This window comes from Lytechinus variegatus, chromosome 1 (genome assembly GCF_018143015.1).
Source record: "Lytechinus variegatus isolate NC3 chromosome 1, Lvar_3.0, whole genome shotgun sequence".
NCBI lineage: Eukaryota > Metazoa > Echinodermata > Echinoidea > Temnopleuroida > Toxopneustidae > Lytechinus > Lytechinus variegatus.
In genome coordinates, this window is record NC_054740.1 from 47,915,321 (window position 1) to 47,936,166 (window position 20,846).

Below are 20,846 nucleotides of genomic sequence, written 5' to 3' on the forward strand. Positions count from 1 at the left end.
GAAACTCTAATAGGATGTTCAGTAATACTTGATTAACATTATGGCCAAGTTTTATTAACTAGGTCCATATACTTTTTAAGTTATGATGTCATTTCAAAAACTTACAAACTTATCTAGATATATTATGTACCTGGTTTTAAGACTGGGGATTCAATTTTTCTATTGAGAAGACTGTTCCGGTATTTTTCACTAAGCTTACAAACGTTACACCTCCAACAGTCATGTTTGAAGGGAGTATACTCACTTATAAAAATAATCACCGTTTCCTTGGAATGATATTTGATAGTAAATTGTCTTGGCTTCCCCATATAGAGAACGTAGTTTCAAGAAGTAAAAGGAAACTAAATATTGCAAAGTTTAACAGGAACTAAATGGGGAAGTTCATCTAAGTCCTTACTCATGGTTTACAGGGCAATTATTAGATCAATTTTTTATCATGGTTGTCAAGCTTATGATAGTGCTCCAGTAACTACAAAAAAGTTGTTAGACTCGGTGCAATATCAAGCACTCAGAATATGTGCTGGCGGGCTGCCGTTGACATCGCTAGTTTCTCTGCAGGTGGAAATGGGAGAACCTCCTTTAGATTTAAGAAGGCAAATGTTATCAAGCAAGTACAGACAAAATATAGAAAGACATAGTAATCACCCATTAATAACACGTATCAAACCATGTTGGCAGTTCGATTATCTTAAAGGTAAGAACGTTAGTAAACCGTTTGGTTATAGGCTTCAATCCAAGATAGGAAAAGAAATTAGTATTGAAAATATTATTTCTCCAGCCTTTCCCCCTTGGTTATTTTGTCCACCAGTTATATCTACTGAATTAAGTTCACAAATTAAGAAATCGGACCATCCAATACAATTGCAACAACTGAGTTTGGAATTGATACATACAAAATGGTCACACCAACTCCATATATACACTGATGGATCCAAAGCTCCTGAAAAGGGAATTAGTTCAGCCGCTTTCTACGTACCTTATTTTTCTTTTTACCAAGGCAAAAGGTTATCTAATTTCACCTCCTCCTACAGGGCGGAATTGATTGCGATTATTCTTGCAGAGCATGATCGGTTCATCACGGACGGACATTTGATAGATTTTGAAAGTTTTGAAGGCTTGTAACAAATTAGGAATAAGATGAACAAGGTTCCTTTGTGTTTTATAGTGAAGGGTAGGACATAGTATGCTGAATGATTAAAAAAGTTTGTTGCCATGGTTACCTACAAACACAGGTATCGACTAAATGTGCCATATCACGGACGGACAAGATAGAAATGTGGTTTTTAGAATTTTTGTACATTTTTATTGTTTCTATCTAAACAGCTTTACATGTACATGGACCAATTATTGTTAATGCACCTAACACTCGGGTATGTTAGCTTCTATGTTCAGCATATTGAATTCTTAACCAATATCAAACTTCTGAGAGAATTGCAAATATTTTCCATCACGGACGGACATCTCGGACGGACATCACGGACGGACACAATTAAAATACAATGGAAGTACTCTGTAAAAAGTTCTTAGTACTTTTTTTGGTAAACAAATGCAATTGTTTTGATGATTTGTACATATTTTAATAATATTAAACAGTATTAGTTGCAAAATCAAGTTGCTACAACTTCAATCAAGTTGCTGCAACTTGATTTAAGATGTAGCAACTTGATTTCTATGCTAGACGCACAGTATAATCTAGACATACGATTGCTCTTAACACATTTCTTGTCAAAATCAAATGTAAAGAATAGGTGATGTATAATAAAAAAAAATAAAAACGTAAAAAGCCATTGATATGCAGGCAGAAAGGAGCAAATTCACATGACAGTCCTTTTACTTTCAGAAGATGTTAGTATTCATAGAGAATTAGCAAGTGAAAAGACTTTAAATGAAAAATTGACATCCTGGTTCTTCCCGCATACATTTTTTACATAGTTTTTGTGGCTCAACTTACCCCAGACAATGGCACAACTTACCCCACAGATGGGGCAAGTTGAGCAATTTGACATCCTTTTTTTCAAAGGTCACAATGACATTCAGCTTGGGGGTAGAAAGTTATATATAGGTGAAAAATATTTCCCAAGAATCAACTTTAAAGGTAAGGTACTTATTTCTACAATATTACTAGTCATATCAATTCTTACGTGCAAAATGCAAAAAGTGTCACAACTTACCCCGCCTTCCCCTATTGTCTTTTTAAAGTGTAGAATACAAGTAGGTTCAAAATCAACAGCTAGTTGATTATTGATCATGTTGATACAAGTATTTTTATGATCATGATGATTTTAGGCATTAATTTTCTAAGAGCAAAGATGTTTTTTTAAGGTCCAAAAACTAAATCTAAAAGATTAACAGGTCGCTGATCCTTATGCTTGTTTGTTGGATCAACACTTGTCAGGGGCTCTCTTTAAATCCATCTTTGGCATATATCAAAGTGGAGACACCCCATAACATCAACAGCCCTCATGTACTTAGGCCCTGACCGAATCCAAAATTGAAATTGATATTCCAATCATATTCCAATTCAAAGCTTAACTTCTAAACACTGCAGTGCAAGCTTTATGCATTTTCATAGTTTACCAGATATTAAGTGATGTGCTTAAAATTAGCTCCAAAATGGACTTCGAAAAAAGGTATTCATGTAATTTTCACAAACCTATGTTCTGTTAGAAGCATTGTGAATCCATAAGTTTGTACATGGAAAAATTGATTTTTCTGCTTATCAGATTATGCATTGTATTCTACTTCTTCTCCATCACTTTCTGCAAGCTTGAATTGATGAAATCTACAGCTTTGGACTTGTTCTTGCCATACTTTGTTTCCCGCTTTTTTGGCATATACATGTACATGTAGCTTTTCAACTCTATCTGCATTCCAATAATGTTTAACAATTTTCCTGACAACAATATAGCCCCAATAACGGCCAAACAAAGATATCACAAAAAATTGTGAAGAGTTGTAGGCTTATTCCATTTGAATTCTAAATAATTCTCAGAGCCATTTTTCACTGCAATTAGAAGCTAAAATTAAACTCATAATCTGCTCAGCAAAGTTTCTCATTTGCATATATGAATCTTTCCACAAGTATTTCACTCGTCCGTCCGTGATGAAATTAATGTCCGTCCATGATCATTTTTCATTGATTTATTATATGCATAAAATGTATGGATTTTAGCTATGTTCAAGTAAAATGATGAACAGTGTCCAGTGAAATACTTCTACACACTTTTATTTCTGTTTCTATTCTGATAAAGAATAAAAAGCTGAATCCATAGACATTATCCTAATAAAAATGATCACAGACGGACATTAATTTCATCACGGACGGACGGAAATGTTAACATCTACAAGGAAAGTTTACTTCCCATATTTTTTTCCTACTAATTTATGTTTGATGATAGATTAATGTTCAGAGTGCAAGACCATTAAAAAAATTGGAGTAACTTTGAAAACAATAAAACTAGAGTGAAATGAATTTGAGTGAATTAACTTTGTCCGTCCGTGATCAAATTAATGTCCGTCCGTGATCATTTTTGACTGAGTTTATGATATGGATAAAATATATGGATTTTAGCCATGTTCAAATAAAATGATGTACAGTGTTTAGAGAGATACCTCTAAACCTTTTTATTTTTTATTTCTACTCTGATAAAGAATAAAAAAACTTTTCATCTTTTTTTCCATCACGGACGGAAATTTCAAAATGGAAATGTTAACACCTACCCAAAAAAATTACTTCCCAATATTTTTTTTCTACTATGTTATGTCTGATAATAGAGAAATGTTCAGAGTGCAAGAACATCCAAACCAAATTAGAGTAACTTTAAAAACAATAAAACTAGAGTGAATTTAATTTGAGTAGAAATGTCCATCCGTGATGAGAGGTAGCAGCACCCCCATGAATAAAATGGACTATTCCGGTACTTTTGGAATCATCAATCTTCATGAAACTTAGTTTTTTGAAACCTGAGATATCAAAGATTATTTTAAAAGCAAATTTGATAAAAGTACCTTAAAAAAAATTTTCACCTCAATGCGAACCCTTAACAGATCATGCTCTGCACTGGAATGGATAGAATATTTAGATATATATACAGGTGTTGTTATTTTCAGTGATTCATTAAGTGCACCTTTATCTTTACAGAATCGGAAAGACGATCCTATTATCACAGAAATTCTGACTATTACTACAAGACTCAAATATAAAGGTTTAGATATATACCTAGAGTGGATCCCTGGTCACTGTGGAATAAAAGGAAATGAAATAGCAGACTCCTGCGCAAAAAAAGCTTTATCAAACAAAATAGAAATTCATAATCAAATAACATTATCAGAGATTATGCAACTTATTTCAAAAAGTTGTAAGATAGTTTGGCAAGAAAGATGGAATAAAACTAACTCAGCACTTAAAGAGTTGCAACCATCAGTGTTACCCACATGGTTGCATGTCATAAGGTGGTCCAATTTCGCGAACAGGGTAAAAATTGTCAAAATTTTTATTTTTTGATATGTTATAGCTATTACCATTCTCTAAATAATGAAAAAGTTTGAAGTCTCGACTACCTTTATTTCTCCTTAAAATGACTAATTAACAGCTAATTATTACATAGACATCAATGTAAATGTGAATTTTGAAATGTGTTTTTCTCAAATTTGACCTGCTGCACATAAAATTGTGTCAAAAGTTAATGCAACATTGGATCACCCTAGAAAATTGCAGTTATAATCTTGAAACATCAATAATTAAATCTGTACCAAAAATCGAATGATTATCTATTATTGTATGCACATTAATTATACTAATTAATTAACAGTACTTGATTTCTCATTTTTGCCCCCAAAATACCTGTCACTGTATTTATATGCTTGGCAAAACAACAACATCATGGGTAGAAATGTTTGTTTCAATGATACACAACATTTGTGCTAAAAATTAAGATTACAAATTAGATAATTAACCAAATCTCTCCGGTTTACTAATTGATTAGGTTGCAGATCAGACATGTATTCAATTGCTGCATATTTTCAAAATTGTCAAATTTTTATGACATTTAGTTGTTCCCTGCTTTAAAACGCCCAGAAATATGAGGATAACAGTCATATTAAATATTATAGTAAGTTGTTAATTAGGTTTAATTGATATTTTATCATTTACCGCATCCACCGGCTCCGCATCCACCGGCTCCACCACCCCTGTTACTTCAAACTTAATGGAACTGCCATATAGTTTTTGTTCCTGATATTGTCTTGATCTAATTCATAATATATTTAGCCTATAGAACTAGCTTCAAAATGAGATATTACTCAATAAATTTGGTCAAGATGCTGGGATGTAGCAACAATTTATCCATGGCACAGTGTGGAAAATTGTTCATACGCCACCCTTTTTGCATACCCAACTTATGAAATGCGACCACATATAAATGCAATCTAGGGAGACAGGAAACTGTACTCCATCGTCTCCGTTTTGGAGTCGCTGGTCTTAACCAAGATCTACATAGATTAGGGATCCATCAAACAGGGTTTTGTGATACATGTCGTGAGGTAGAAACTGTCAGACATTATCTTTTACATTGTCCAAAATATATAATTGAAAGATCAATGCTCCTTGTAGATTTGAATGAATCACAGCCTGGACAAATAATGGAGTATTTAAAAAAAAAGATGATCCAAGGATACAGAAAGCACTTTTACGTTTCGTTTCAAGAACGAAACGTTTTAGTAAGGAGTGATGTATTTTTTATATTGTATTGTTTATTAAGAAATATGAAAGGATATGATTGTACAAGTCTAATGTGAAAAAAAAAAAAAGTATATATATATATATATATATATATATATATATATATATATATACATAATAATGTATGATATAATATATACAATATGTTCTGCACATATAACTAACATAGCCCACAAGTGTTTTCGCCTTGTTGTTGTTGTTTAAAAAAAAGAAACAAATTATTTTAATGTTTAACCCATCTGTAAGCACAGGTACACTAGCGCCCCCTCGTCTATGCATGGGTGACCTAGGCATTTACGTCCGAAAAATCGGCACAATGTACCGTGCTGACCGGTATGATTGCATCTTGAAAGGACAGGGCAAGCGCAACTAGTTGGAACTGAGCTGAAGCTAGCGGTTTGTTTTTGGTGAAGATTTGTTTATATGCCATTTTGATTAGAGTTACGGCAAACTGTACCATAATTATCCCTTTTTCATATTAGAAGGATGCACATGAAAAATATTTCACATATGTATAAATTATTATTGGTAATAATTTTATTATGTGAGAAGTGAGATTTTTATTAATATAGTAAATGGCGACAATAGTCAAATATGACTAATCGCCACTCAAACCAATATAAGAAGTAGGACGAGGTTCACGGAAGAGAAATCGGTGAGTTTTTATTCATTTTTTTTATATTATACTGCTTATTTTGACGGCCTCCCCGTCAAAATAACAATTTTAATAATGCATAAATTAAAGTATGTATTGATTCGGGATGGTTTGGGCTAGGAATGTGGAAAAAAACGGGCAATGTATAATTGCACAATAGCACTGTATACTGCCGAGAACGAGGTTATATTATAACCTCGTTCGTAGGATGAGTGGGGTCCCAAACCTATCATTCTGAGTTCTATGATGTTGTATTCTGTACAGTGGCGTAGACAGGTCCTAAGACCTGGGGGGATGATCCCTAGCTGGGTCATACTTAATATATATATATATATATATATATATATATATATATATATATATATATATATATATATATATATATATATATATATATACATATATATATATATATATATATATATATGTATATATATAATTAATATATAAATATAAAGAATGAAGGAGATAACGTACTCGATAAAAACAAAATATCATGGGCCAAAGCAGACGAGTTAAAGATAACAAAATAACACGATCTGCCTCATGGATTATCTTGTGTGTCTTTTAATCACTTTGCTTTCAGCAATAAACAGGGCATCCAGTAATAAACACACTTCCTTGCACATTTTTCATGGCAGTAATCTTTTGTTTGATTAATGACAATGAGTAAAGATGATCATAAGAGAAATGTCATTTGTCGGATGTCTAGTTATCATCTTGGTCATGACAGTCCTGCTAAACATGATCTAGAATAACTAGTATTCCTTATTTTACTAGTATAGTAGTATACTCTTTTAAAAGTAGCGATATTGTTAATGATCAAACGAATGAATCAACAACTAAAGGAATAAACAAATAAACAGCCAAATAACTAAAAAAATATCAATTACAATTATAGTAATAGGGGTAAAATAAAAAAAGCTCAACATTATATTTCTTATCCACGTGCAGATATGCGGACACTAAAATGATAAGCACACTCTGTTTAAAATTACCATGATTACAAAGGCTTCATTGAAAGTATGGAAATGAAATAAACCTCACCGGGTTGTCGGAAGTAAACTGTATAGATCGTAACTTGTTATAATTTCGATTCATTTCTTATTATGTACCTTGTTATGATGATTATGATAAAAACATAGGTAAGGAAATGTAAGTTTATAACCTTCAAACCTAGAAGACTGCGCACGTACAGAAATCACTGGTATAAGTATAATTCCAAAATACATTGCGCCTCGACTTACTTCTTCTTGAAACTGGAAGACGTTTATTTTCACCCAATATACATGTAGTTATGCAAAACAGTCCTTAACAGTAAAGGATTATAATGCCCAACATGAAGGAAAAACAGGCATACTAATGCTTCATATGGCAGTATCAGGTAATACCCCCATCTCACTAGATGGCGATTCCGCTGCGATCGTCAAAAATCGACAAAGCGTGGTATATCGTAGCTTGAACGTGGCTTGATCTTTTCAATCTTCTCTGTCGTACCTTGATCTTTTCTGAAGCGGCAAGGATCGCCACCATCTTCCTGGTCGCCACAAAATTTTGAACATGTTCAAAACTTACGTAGCGAGATCGCGGAGGTGCTAAAGCGCATCATAATCGAGTCAAGAGCGTATTACAAACGACATATTCGTAGCTGTAACGAAGCTTCAACGCACAAAGCGTAGTAGAAGCGCATTAAAAGCGGCACCGATCGCCCGTGTTTTTCAGGCCCGTTCCCAAGACAATTCTGCTACGCTGCTTCCGTTTACGAGGCGACTGCCTTGCGCTCGACACGCTTCACACCGTTTCCACCACGACGCTTTCCCTTTGGGTGGCATGTGGCACACGTTCTCAGCCCGCTGCAGGCATTCGCGTTGCGCTTTTGCTGCGCCGCTGATGACTGGCCAGCGATTGAGCAGCGACCGTCTGCGCTGCTATGAAACAACGTGCCGATGGTAGCGGATTATCACATTTTCAACAGATTACGAGGCGACACCACGACGTTTTCAAATATACTTCCCAGAAAAAGGACCAAAAAGGGAAGCTGCCCAATCTGTTATGCCGGCGGTCCAAGAGGAAGCGAACAAGAGGTTATGGTGGTGGTAGAGGAGGAGGAAGAAGAGGAGGAGGAGGAGGAGGTATAGTAGGAGGATGAAAATCTAACTGCTGAGCCAGCTTGAAAGAGAGAAAAAAAAGACGCTCGCATGTCTTGATGACGTAATGGGTTAACTTTCGCAAAAATATATAAATTGAATATGTTTTAAAAATAGAATGAATTCTAACTACAGTGACAGTAAACAATATTAAAATTTTAATGATTCGATCACTGATGTATTGATTGGGAAAGCACACTTTATGGGGATTCTGGCATTGTGCCCCCCCCCCCCCTTATGAGTGCTCTCACATCAGTAGACTACTTCTTGAAAGCAAATTTGAAAGGAATTTACCTAACAATTTTGAGTGACAAACTTTTGTGGAAAAAAATAAATAAAATATAAACTATTTTTATGCTCTTTTATGAAATTCTGGATGCATCCCTCATATTAACTATTTGGCTCATCGACATCTTTTGAGTGAAATTTTAATATATATTGTATATTATGACTTAAGTGACAGCCAGGATCGGACCCAGTATCTTTTTGGCCTCCTCCTTCTACTGTCCTCGTATCAGGTCCTCGTATTCAACTTCTAATTGAAGTTGTTGTATAATGCTAAGATGTATAAGTCCAACCAAATTCTGGACATCCATCTTGGTCGGAGGTTGGCAATCGGCTGAAAAATGTCTCATGTGCCGCGATCAATATGCCGATTGCTTGAAATCGTTTCAAGAGCCCATCATGAACGTAACACAATCGTTCCATTCGTAGCACCACCGTACCGAGGTCCTAATTAGCGTATGGGCCTCGTTGTACGGTCGCTTTGATCGCAGAAGCAGCGCATTACATCTGCCTCAAATCGTGGCAAGAGAGTGGCAGCGTCGTACTACCAGCGTATTACCATCGCCTTCAGCGCAGGTCCGTCGCAGTGAAGTTGAAGTGCAATCGCCTCGCAGGCTAAAAATAGAATTCGAGGACGATTCTGCTACGCTTTGCGGGATTTAGACAGATCGCCATGGTCGCCATGGTCGCCATGATCACCATCCTAGTGAGATGGGGGCCTAACACGCTCGAAAGGAACATACTTGCTAAGTTCCTATTCTCTTGAACGATTCAATAATCAGTACATGTATACATGGTATAAGTACAAAAGTATGAACGCTAACTTAGACCATAAATTAATCTTATCCATGGATTGATTCAATCTGCCTTCGTGAATTAAGGCATGTCTATATATTGGATGATTCTACCTTCTTTGAAATGCGCAAAGTACTCTGAAAAAATTTGTGAAATAGTTCACTCTTTAAGGAGTGAATATTGAGTGAAAAAAACCTCGGATATCACTGAGGCCATCCAAAATTTGCACTTTCATTCCAAAATCATTCATTTACTAATTCGCTCCTTAGAGACTGAAATTTTTCCCCTTTCCTTTGCAAAGTAGGGGTTGAGGACATGGCCAGCAGGTAAAAAGGTCAGTGTATGTGTATAGGTAATTTCTTATTAATTCGTTTGAACAGTGTTAATGTGTTATGAAAGCAATTGCTCTGAAAGGGAGTGATTAAGCGACACTTTCTTAAATCTGTAATGAAATATTTTGAACTTATCTCCTTTGCAAATACATAATTATTATAAGGAAATGTACTTGGTGAAACTCTGAATAACGATCCTTAAATGTATATGACGACGCAAGACAGTTGTTATTACTTAAAACTTGCAAGTTGTAAATGCATATAAGACGATTGACTCTGAATAAAAGTCAAATTTTGATCATGTTTGTCATTGCTGTACGTTATGATTATTACTGCTATTATTATTGATTGATTTTAACTAGCATTCACTGCTTTATAACTGTAAAGTTTTGCTTCTTCCCCCACAGAAACCTGGGGGGGGGATGATTGTACACACCATCCCCCCCACCTAAAATTCTGGGGGGGATGCATTCCCCCATCCCCCCCCCCCCCCCCCCGCTATCTACGCCCCTGATTCTGTACTATTGTTTGTGTTTGATATGGTTTGAAATAAATACTATACTACTACTACTGCAACATTGGCATACCATAGTCCTACCTGTAGATTCCCCACAGGCAGGGTGGTAGCAGTGAACAAATGGTCCCATACGTAACGCCCATTTTAACAATTATGCAAATTAGGTGCCCCAAATTAGCATAAATATGCATATTATCAAATTTTTCCTAATGAAATTTGAAAATTCAGCACTTGGGCTTTCTTACCCCACCAAAGATTACTTCTTAAATTAAAGATGAAATTTTGCCTTGTGGGGTGACCATTTCTTGGACTTGCCCACTCCTAGTACCAATGAGGTCCAAACATTAACATGTATGGACCTCATAGGCGACATTACCCATAAATATGGGTTAGACAATGCTGTTCTGATTTCCAACCCAAGACTTTGGTAAATGTACGCCTCAATACAAATTGGAGTTAAGTGATATGACTTTCATTTGGTGGGGAGACATTAAAAGTATTAATTAAGTAGTTCAAATTAAAATAGATTATCATTAAACTTACATTTCAGGCCCTTTTTGTTGATTTTCGGTGAGCGTTCCACACAGCTGCGACGAGTGATCAACTCCGAAGTGATACGCGAACTGGTCAGCTGATCGGTCAGGTGATCGGTAGATTATCTTTTTGTCAGACGTTCATAATTTATGTAAAGCGTATCAATCTTCAGTATCTTGATTCCAAAGTATCAGTATTGCAGATAAATGTCATTATTGATTGGAATCAGTGGCGGATCGGGGGGGGGGGGGGGGGTGGGGGTGGGGGTGAGCATTTCTGGCGGATCGGGGGGGGGGTGAGCATTTCTGCCCGATCCCCCTATTGAGATTTGTAGTAAATATTTTGGAATTAAATACGTTGTTCATACTAGTTATGCGACCCCTCCCTTATGATGATCACAGCATTATTTGTAATGGGGATATTTCGTTCATAATTATTCTTGTCTCTTCTTTCTCTTTTTTAGCCTTTTTTTGCTTGTTAAAACCTTTTTTCCTTTTTTTTGGGGGGGGGCTCGCCAAATTTTACGTGGGTCAAAATTACCTTCATTTTTTAGTGACAATCTTTTTTTCATTTGTCCAGTTCTACGCGAGACAAAATTACCTTCGATCATTATTATAGTTAAAAACTTTTTTTTATTTTTTATTTATTTATTTTTTTTGGGGGGGGGGAGGTTGCCAAATATCACGCGAACGTTTTTCAGCTTTTACTGTTTTATTCGACTTATAATCAAATATTAAATGGGGCTTACCACAGTTTTTTTTAAAGTCAATTCATAAGAATATTCCTCCTCGGGATTTGAGCCTTCTTTCATGAAATATCAATTTTTTTCATGATTACCAAAAATACTTAAAATTTTTTATCGGTGTATGCCTATAAAGCTTTAGCTCATGCGTTGCGCCTGCCATATTTTAATGCTGATCAACTTTATGCTTTTAATGAATTCCTAAAAACAATAAATTCTCAGATCATCAATTTTGTCGCAATCGAATAATTCGATTGCGTCTATCAGTTTTGAATATTCATAAAAAATATCAGCTCGTGCTTTTTGCTCATAATATTTTGATTAGTAAATTCTTCTCTTATATAATCGAGTCGGATAGATAGATAGATAACTAGAGAGAGAGAGTTGGGGGGGGTCCCTCAGCTACTTGTCCTCGCTTATTTGTTATTATGCTCATGTTGTGAGAGCTTTGTGTTTTCAAATTTTTTTCTTTTTCAACCTTTTTATTGTCTCGGAGCTTCCCTCTATTTCTTTACACTATATAATGTAGTCCTTTTTACCTCATTGTTTCAATCATTGGCGGCGGAAGCCCCAAATTTTAGGAGGGGACAACCTAAAAAATTTTGACAAGCAAAAAAAAAGGCTCTCAACCCAAACATTTTAGGGGGGACGTAGGAAAATAAATTGACAAGCAAAAAAAAAAGGTCAACAACAAATTTAGGGGGGAACGTCCCCGCTTCCGCCGCCTATGGTTTCAATTCTTTTTCTGTTCTCATTTCAATGAAAACATCATTATTAAACTGACGTAGAAGACTTTATTACAAAATTTTGACATTGTTTTGTTTCATTTGTTTGGCTTTCTTTTTTTCTTCTCCTCATCTTCTTTTTCTTCTTACTTTTTCCCTTTCCTTATTTTCTCTTCAGTATTTCATTCAGGTATCCGCCAATTTATACAACACCAAGCATATAGAGGCGGATAATCAGTGAGGGAGCATGACGGTGTGCCGCTCTAAAAAAAAAGGAGGAATATTGGAAGAAAAAAAAAAGAAGGGATGGGGAAAAAATAAAGAAAAAAAAAAGATGATGGCAATGACGATGATGAAAATTATCTTGGTGATGATGATGGTTGTGGTGACGGTTGTGGCGATGATGATGGTGATGCTAATGATAGTGGTGATGATGATGATGACGAGATGTAATTTTGTTATTTTGTCTTTGAAAAAATTAAGTAGTGCAAAGTTGAATTCATTTAAAGTTTATTATGAAAATAGCAGAAAAAAAATTGGTATGCGTTCGAGGAAAATCCATCCCCCACCAATCTTTTTCAAAGGTAAGATTTTTTTTTGCCCGGGGGGGCCACTTCCATTCACGAGTGGATACCATGCGCGACCATGGGGTCTCGAAAAGCACCCTAAACACGTAATTTCCATATTCTGAAAAAGCACCCCTTAACAAGTATTGGCGTGTGAAACCCTACCCTTAACAAGTATTGGAAACAAAACGATACTCTTGGCAAATATTCCCTGAAATGAACCCCTAAACAAGTACAGGAATGTTTTATTGTTATGGGTCCTTCGGTCGTCGGCTTTACCTTATTTGGTTTAGTACGACCCCACCTTCTACACCTCGCGCAAATCGGACTCTAAACACGAAGTGTTGGAGCAAAAAGGACATCCTTTATAAAACATTTTGATTTTGTTTTATCATCCCCGCAAATTAGACCCTAAACACGACGGTTTTCCTAGCGAATTAATAGATACCCTTTTTTCGTTAGTTTTGTGTTTTTGACACCCTTATCACGTTACGTAGGTAACATGCCCTATCGTGAAAAGGACATCCTTTTTACGTTTTTTTTGGTCGCGCATGGTATCCACTCGTCAATGTAAGTGGCCCCCCCCCCAGGGTTTTTTGTGATGGCGTAGGCCTTTGCAAGCAGCTATTATTATGGTAAAAAAGTAAATGAAATGTCAAGAAATACATGATAATGATTTTTATGGTACATTTTAGTAGGCCTATATCAATTCATACTTGTTATCAAAAAGAAAAAAGTGGGTCGTTACGGACCATTAAAAATGGGAAATTTGGGCATTTTATATTTAGGATAGAGCAACTGCTCGTTATAGACGTCACAATAAATCAAGCATTCTAAATTCTATCAACTCCATTTTTTGTCAAATAACACCTTCATCGATATTTTGAAATGATTTTTCTCATATTTTCATCATCTTTTTATCAGGGTGAAATTCCCCTTTAATTTACAAAACAGATTCGCAAACAATATCAAGAGTAGTGGGAGGCAAGGGTGGAAATCTAAGGTAGGGGACCAGGGGCTGGAAAACAGGCAAAAAAAAAAAGAAAACAAACTAACAAAAAAAAAAAGGAAGGTTTATCACCCCCAAAAGAAGGTCGTCTCGTCCAAAATACATGTTTTACTTCGATTTAAATGATGTAGGCCTATTTCTTTCCATCATATATAAAAGAACAAAAATAGTAGGGGGACATTTGATAATGTGCCCCTACTATTTTGGGTTAGGGGGAAGTGTCCCCCTGGGATTTGCGCCCATGTGGGTGGGGGGTGTTGCACCTCCTTTCGGAATCATTATGGAACAGTGTGAATAGTCGCTGTGATTTCGATCTCATACCTATAAAAAAAATAGAACAGAAGAACGCCTTGACCACAGGCCAAAATGCCTAACAATTTTTCCGCGGCATTAGCGACTCTCGTAAGGGGCGCTCCATTTATAAATAAAGTTGCATGTGTAGCTGTCTATGGCAACAGAATCTATCGCAGAATTGAAGCCAGAAGCGTGGGAATTTTCAAGAAAATTCAAGAAAAGAACCGGTGAGTACCGATTTAACAGTACTAATCTAATTAGTTACATGTATTGAATTATAAGAATATTCAATTTTTCGTGAAACAAAGCTTAGTTCTAAGCTAGGGCGGCCCAAATGCGCGTGAGTGGAGTCCCAGTTTCTTAACACGGGTAATTTTTGCGTTGTCGCCTAGAGTGGACTTGCCCACTTGTTCACTGCTACCATCTGGCCTGTGGAGAATCTACAGGTAGGACTATGGTATGCCAATGCTGTATAGAGCACACTCTAAAAAATCATTAAAATATCACTTTTGTGACCAAAATTACTAATTTTCATACAGTTTTAATTCATTTATCATTAGTAATGTGGGAATAATTTTTGTATTCACCAGAGCGCTCAAAAACTTGAATTTTGGGCATATTTTTGTGTACGCCCTCTATTGGTGGAAAGTAATATGGCAAGAAAATTTTCAGTTTTTGATCTCTATTTTTAATTAAGAAAAAATGATATAAAGAATCAAATTTAAATAAGAGCCAAGCAGTATGAATTACCAGGTCTAATGGAAACTGTCTGTGTAAAAAAAATAAGCATTTGCCCCAAAGAAAAAGAGAAAATAAGCCAAACATTGCCACCCTTATTTTGTCACACATGGAGATATAACTGAGAACAAGGTTATATTATATAACCTTGTTCATTGAATGAGTGGACTTGCCCTTAAATATCATAACCTTGTTCATTGAATGAGTGGACTTGTCCATGCACGAAAATCAATGACGAAAATCAAGTAAATTCCTACCTTCCGGAGTGGGTATACAGGAAAGGTGGTGTACACGAAACGGTAAGAATCTGTTTAAAATTCAATATAATTGTCGATATTTACATAAAATAATGTTTAAATGCGTAGATTCAATGATCTTACAGAGCACTCGTCCCGAACATCCGCATTCGGCGCCATCACGATCGCAAATGACAGTTTGAGTTAGTGGAACGTAAACGTCGAGATGGCGCTAGCAGTAGTATTCAACCTAGGGGTGATTGAGCAATTGTATATAGTGAATCGCAGTGATGACGAAGATGATGTTTGATGATGATGATGGTGAGTGATGACAAAGATGATGTTTGACGATAATGAGTGATGACAAAGATGATGTTTGATGATGATGAGAGAGGACGAAGATGATGTTTGACGATAATGAGTGATGACGAAGATGATGTTTGATGATGATGCGTGAAGATGATGTTTGATGATGATGAGAGATGAAGAAGATGATGATGAGAGATGAAGAAGATGATGTTTGAAGATGATGAGAGAGGACGAAGATGATGTTTGATAAAGATGATGGTGAGTGATGACCAAGATGATGTTTGACGATAATGAGTGATGACGAAGATGATGTTTGATGGTGATGTCTGATGAAGATGATGTTTGAAGATGATGTTTGATGATTGGATGTCTGATGAAGAAGATGATGTTTGAAGATGATGAGTGATGACGAAGATGATGTTTGATGATGATGAGTGATGACCAAGATGATGTTTGATGATGATGAAAGATGGCGAAGATGATGTTTGATGATGGTGAGTGATGACGAAGATGATGTTTGATGAAGAAGATGGTGAGAGAGGACAAAGATGATGTTTGATAAAGATGATGGTGAGTGATGACCAAGATGATGTTTGACGATAATGAGTAATGACGAAGATGATGTTTGATGATGATGAGAGATGACGAAAATGATGTTTGATGATGATGATGATGAGTGATGACGAAGATGTTTGACGATAATGAGTGATGACGAAGATGATGTTTGATGATGATGAGAGATGACGAAGATGATGTTTGATGATGATGATGAGCAGGCGCACCGGAACACTTTCAGTTTTTTTTTGGGGGGGGGCAAAATCCCGAAGGGGGCACAATATTTTTGACAGCGGGAGATACCGAAGCGATCGAGCGGGAGAGGCTGTGGGACTCCCCCCCCCCCCTCCCCCACGGTAAGGACTTTGTGTAAAAATATAGCATAAAAGTTGCGTTTCTAAGAGCATTCAAAAATAAATTTCTTGAGAACTAAACAGTCTTGGAGTTCTTTTTGCTCCTTCTTCTGACCCAGACTGGTGTTTCTTCATGATCAGGGTCGCAGTTCCAGCAAATTACGAGCCTTATTGCGAACGAAATTGTTTTAAACCAATGTAATATAGGCCTTTTAAAGACTTTAAGATGACAAACATGACCGTACGCAGCCGGGGGCCGCCGATCGAGAGGGCAAAATTCAGAAAATTCACCAAAAGTGTGCACGAAATCCTTCAATTTTATTGTAGAAAATGCAAAAGCTCCCCCATCACAAACCCCTCGCTCTTACGTTTCTCCGAAAATTTAGGTCTTGCAGCCCCACCCACTCTGATTGTTTTTTTTTTTTTTGCAAACGTCCATGAATAACAAAAGCTGTGATGAACCAGAGAACTTAGCTGCCATCTCGATCTGATTAGTAACAGGTAATGGGAAGAACTTTTGGAATCTAAAATACATAAGTGCTATATCATATGAGCTGAAATAGTATCAGACAAAACGCCTTCCAATCATGCCAATGAAAAGGAATAGAGGAAAATACGAGGCTGTGAAAATATCTTAAGATTTTTTTTTATAGTAGAGCAGTACTGTAACGCTTATTTTTTTCTTTTTTTATTTACATTTTTATTCATATCTCGGATAATATGAGTCCGGTCAAGAAGACACTTTCACAGATGATTTTATTTTTTTTCATGTCTAAACATTATCTCTAAGTTGCTTTCGAGTGGGATTCACCATTTTCACAAATTATAATCCTCTACACATGATTATTCTGCGTGTAATTCTCTGATAACATGTCTATATTTAGTTGAAATGACCTTGGTATTTTCTTTAGGGCACTGACTTGTTATCACTTTATTAACTCAATTTATATTTAGTTGAAAATAAAAATATTGAAACAAGTTTCTCGAGATGTTTTGGTTTCTGGGCTTGACAGCTATGACATAGATCTGGGGGGGGGGTCATTTCCATTCACGAGTGGATACCTTGCGCGACCATGGTGTCTCGAAAAGCACCCTAAACACGTAATTTCCATATTCTGAAAATGCACCCCTTAACAAGTATTGGCGTGTGAAACCCTACCCTTAACAAGTATTGGAAACAAACGATACTCTTAGCAAATATTCTTTGAAATGAACCCCTAAACAAGTACAGGAATGTTTTATTGTTACGGGTCCTTCGGTCGTCTGCTTTACCTTATTTGTACGACCCCCACCTTCTACACCTTGCGCAAATCGGACTTTAAACACGAAGTGTTGGGGCAAAAAGAACATCCTTTATAAAACATTTTAATTTTATTTTATCATCCCCACAAATTCGACCCTATACACCTAATTTTCTTCGCGAAATAGATACCTTTTTTTCATTATTTTTGTGTTTTTGACACCCTTATCACGTTACGTACGTAACGTGCCCTATCGTGGAAAAGACATCCTTTTTACGTGTTTTTTTTGGTCGCGCATGATATCCACTCGTCAATGTAAGTGCCCCCCCCGGACATAGATTCCATATGTTGCTCGAGTAACTATAGTGTTCACGCGCATTAGTGATATCGCGGGTCCGGTCTGAGCGTTTCTGGGCGACCGCGCGTTTATTAGACGACACAGCCAGCATCATAGAGTTATAAACCTAATCATTGGTGGACCACTTTCAATTTGCTATTCGCTTTTAGTCTGAAATGTATTCATTAAAAGGTTAAACGTTATCACACTGTAATAAGATGGAAAAGGGGCTTATCAAAGGTATGTTTCACAGAGGAACTGTTCGTCAAAAGACGCGAGGCTTACTATGATAATGTATTTGCAAATTTTTTTTTTTTTTTGACAATGGAGATGACAATTTTCAGGCAGAAAAGCGCCTTAGTTTACATTTTTCCTTAAATAATTTATCATTTTTCTACTTTCAGGGGGGCACATTGGGGGGGGGGCAAAATCTCGTTTTGCCCCCCCCCCAAAAAAAAAAAAATTATTTGGGGGGGGGGCAAGTGCCCCCCCTGCCCCCCGCTTCCGGCGCCCTTGATGATGAGTGATGACGAAGATGTTTGACGATAATGAGTGATGACGAAGATTATGTTTGATGATGATGAGTGACGACGACGTACGTAACGTGCCCTATTGTGAAAAAGACATCCTTTTTACGTGTTTTTTTTTTGGTCGCGCATGATATCCACTCGTCAATGTAAGTGCCCCCCCGGACATAGATTCCATATGTTGCTCGAGTAACTATAGTGTTCACGCGCATTAGTGATATCGCGGGTCCGGTCTGAGCGTTTCTGGGCGACCGCGCGTTTGTTAGACGACACAGCCAGCATCATAGAGTTATAAACCTAATCATTGGTGGACCACTTCAATTTGCTATTCGCTTTTAGTCCGAAATGTATTCATTAAAAGGTTAAACGTTATCACACTGTAATAAGATGGAAAAGGGGTTATCAAAGGTATGTTTCACAGAGGAACTGTTCGACAAAAGACGCGAGGCTTACTATGATAATGTATTTGCAATTTTTTTTTCATTTTTGACAATGGAGATGACAATTTTCAGGCAGAAAAGCGCCTTAGTTTACTTTTTTCCTTAAATAATTTATCATTTTTCTACTTTCAGGGGGGCACATTGGGGGGGGGGGCAAAATCTCGTTTTGCCCCCCAAAAATTTTATTTGGGGGGGGGCAAATGCCCCCCTGCCCCCCGCTTCCGGCGCCCTTGACGATGAATGATGACGAAGATGTTTGACGATAATGAGTGATGACGAAGATGATGTTTGATGATGATGAGTGACGACGAAGATGATGTTTGATGATGATGTCTGATGAAGAAGATGATGTTTGAAGATGATGAGTGACGACGAAGATGATGTTTGATGATGATGTCTGATGAAGAAGATGATGTTTGAAGATTATGAGTGATGACGAAGATGATGTTTGATGATGATGAGTGATGACCAAGATGATGTTTGATGATGATGAAAGATGGCGAAGATGATGTTTGATGATGGTGAGTGATGACGAAGATGATGATGTCTGATGAAGAAGATGATGTTTGAAGATGATGAGTGATGACGAAGATGATGTTTGACGATTATGAGTGATGACCAACATTATGTTTGATGATGATGAAAGATGGCGAAGATGATGTTTGATGATGGTGAGTGATGACGAATATGATGTTTGATGATGATGAGTGATGACCAAGATGATGTTTGATGATGATGAAAGATGGCGAAGATGATGTTTGATGATGGTGAGTGATGACGAAGATGATGTTTGATGATGATGATGAGTGATGACAAAGAGGTTTGACGATAATGGGTGATGACGAAGATGATGTTTGACGAAGGTGATGAGTGATGACGAAGATGATGTTTGATGACGAAGATGTTTGACGAAGGTGATGAGTGATGACGAAGATGTTTGATGGTGACGATAATGTTTTATGATGATGTTTGATAATGAGTGATGACGAAGATGATATTTGATGAATATGAAATGGTGATGATAATGATGAATAGTATCATAGTTTTACTAGATCTAATTGATTTTAATTTACTTTGATAAGTTATTAATTGATATAAAATTATGTTTTAATTCTCAGGAAATGCCCGAGCTCCGAAATGGAATCAAGAAACAATGAACAACGCACTCCAGAGAGTGAGGTTAGGAGAGCTCTCAATAAAAAAGGCGGCCAAAGAATATCAGGTCCCATAAGGGACATTACGGGACAAAGTAGCCGGAAGGACACCAGCAGAGGTTTTACGGTATGGTCCTCGCCCATTTCTCACAACTAACGAGGAAACAGAGATAGTCAACTGGGCAGTAAAGATGGGACGTGTTGGCTTCGGTCAGAAAATGGAAGACATCCAGAACGTAAGTTTAAAATCCCTAAAATCGAATTACGCTAAGAAGATGACAGCAAAAGAGTTATAACTGGTATAATGATGATAATGAAAGCAACAAGAATATCAACAAAAATATCAGTGATGCTAACAACAAAGATTATATTAACTATAATGATGGTGGTGATGATGGTGTTGATAATGGTGATGATACTAAGAACAAAAGACTGATAAGAATGCATGCCCGTAAGCAGCAGGGAGAGGAGGCGGCGGGCAGTTGCCTCCTCCCTGAAATTTTGAAAACCATGTTTTTTGAACTGAGAATTATCATAAAATTCACCTCAAATGAGCACTAAATCCTTTAGTTTCACTTTCGAAATGGAAAAATACTTTCATGTAAATTATGCCAC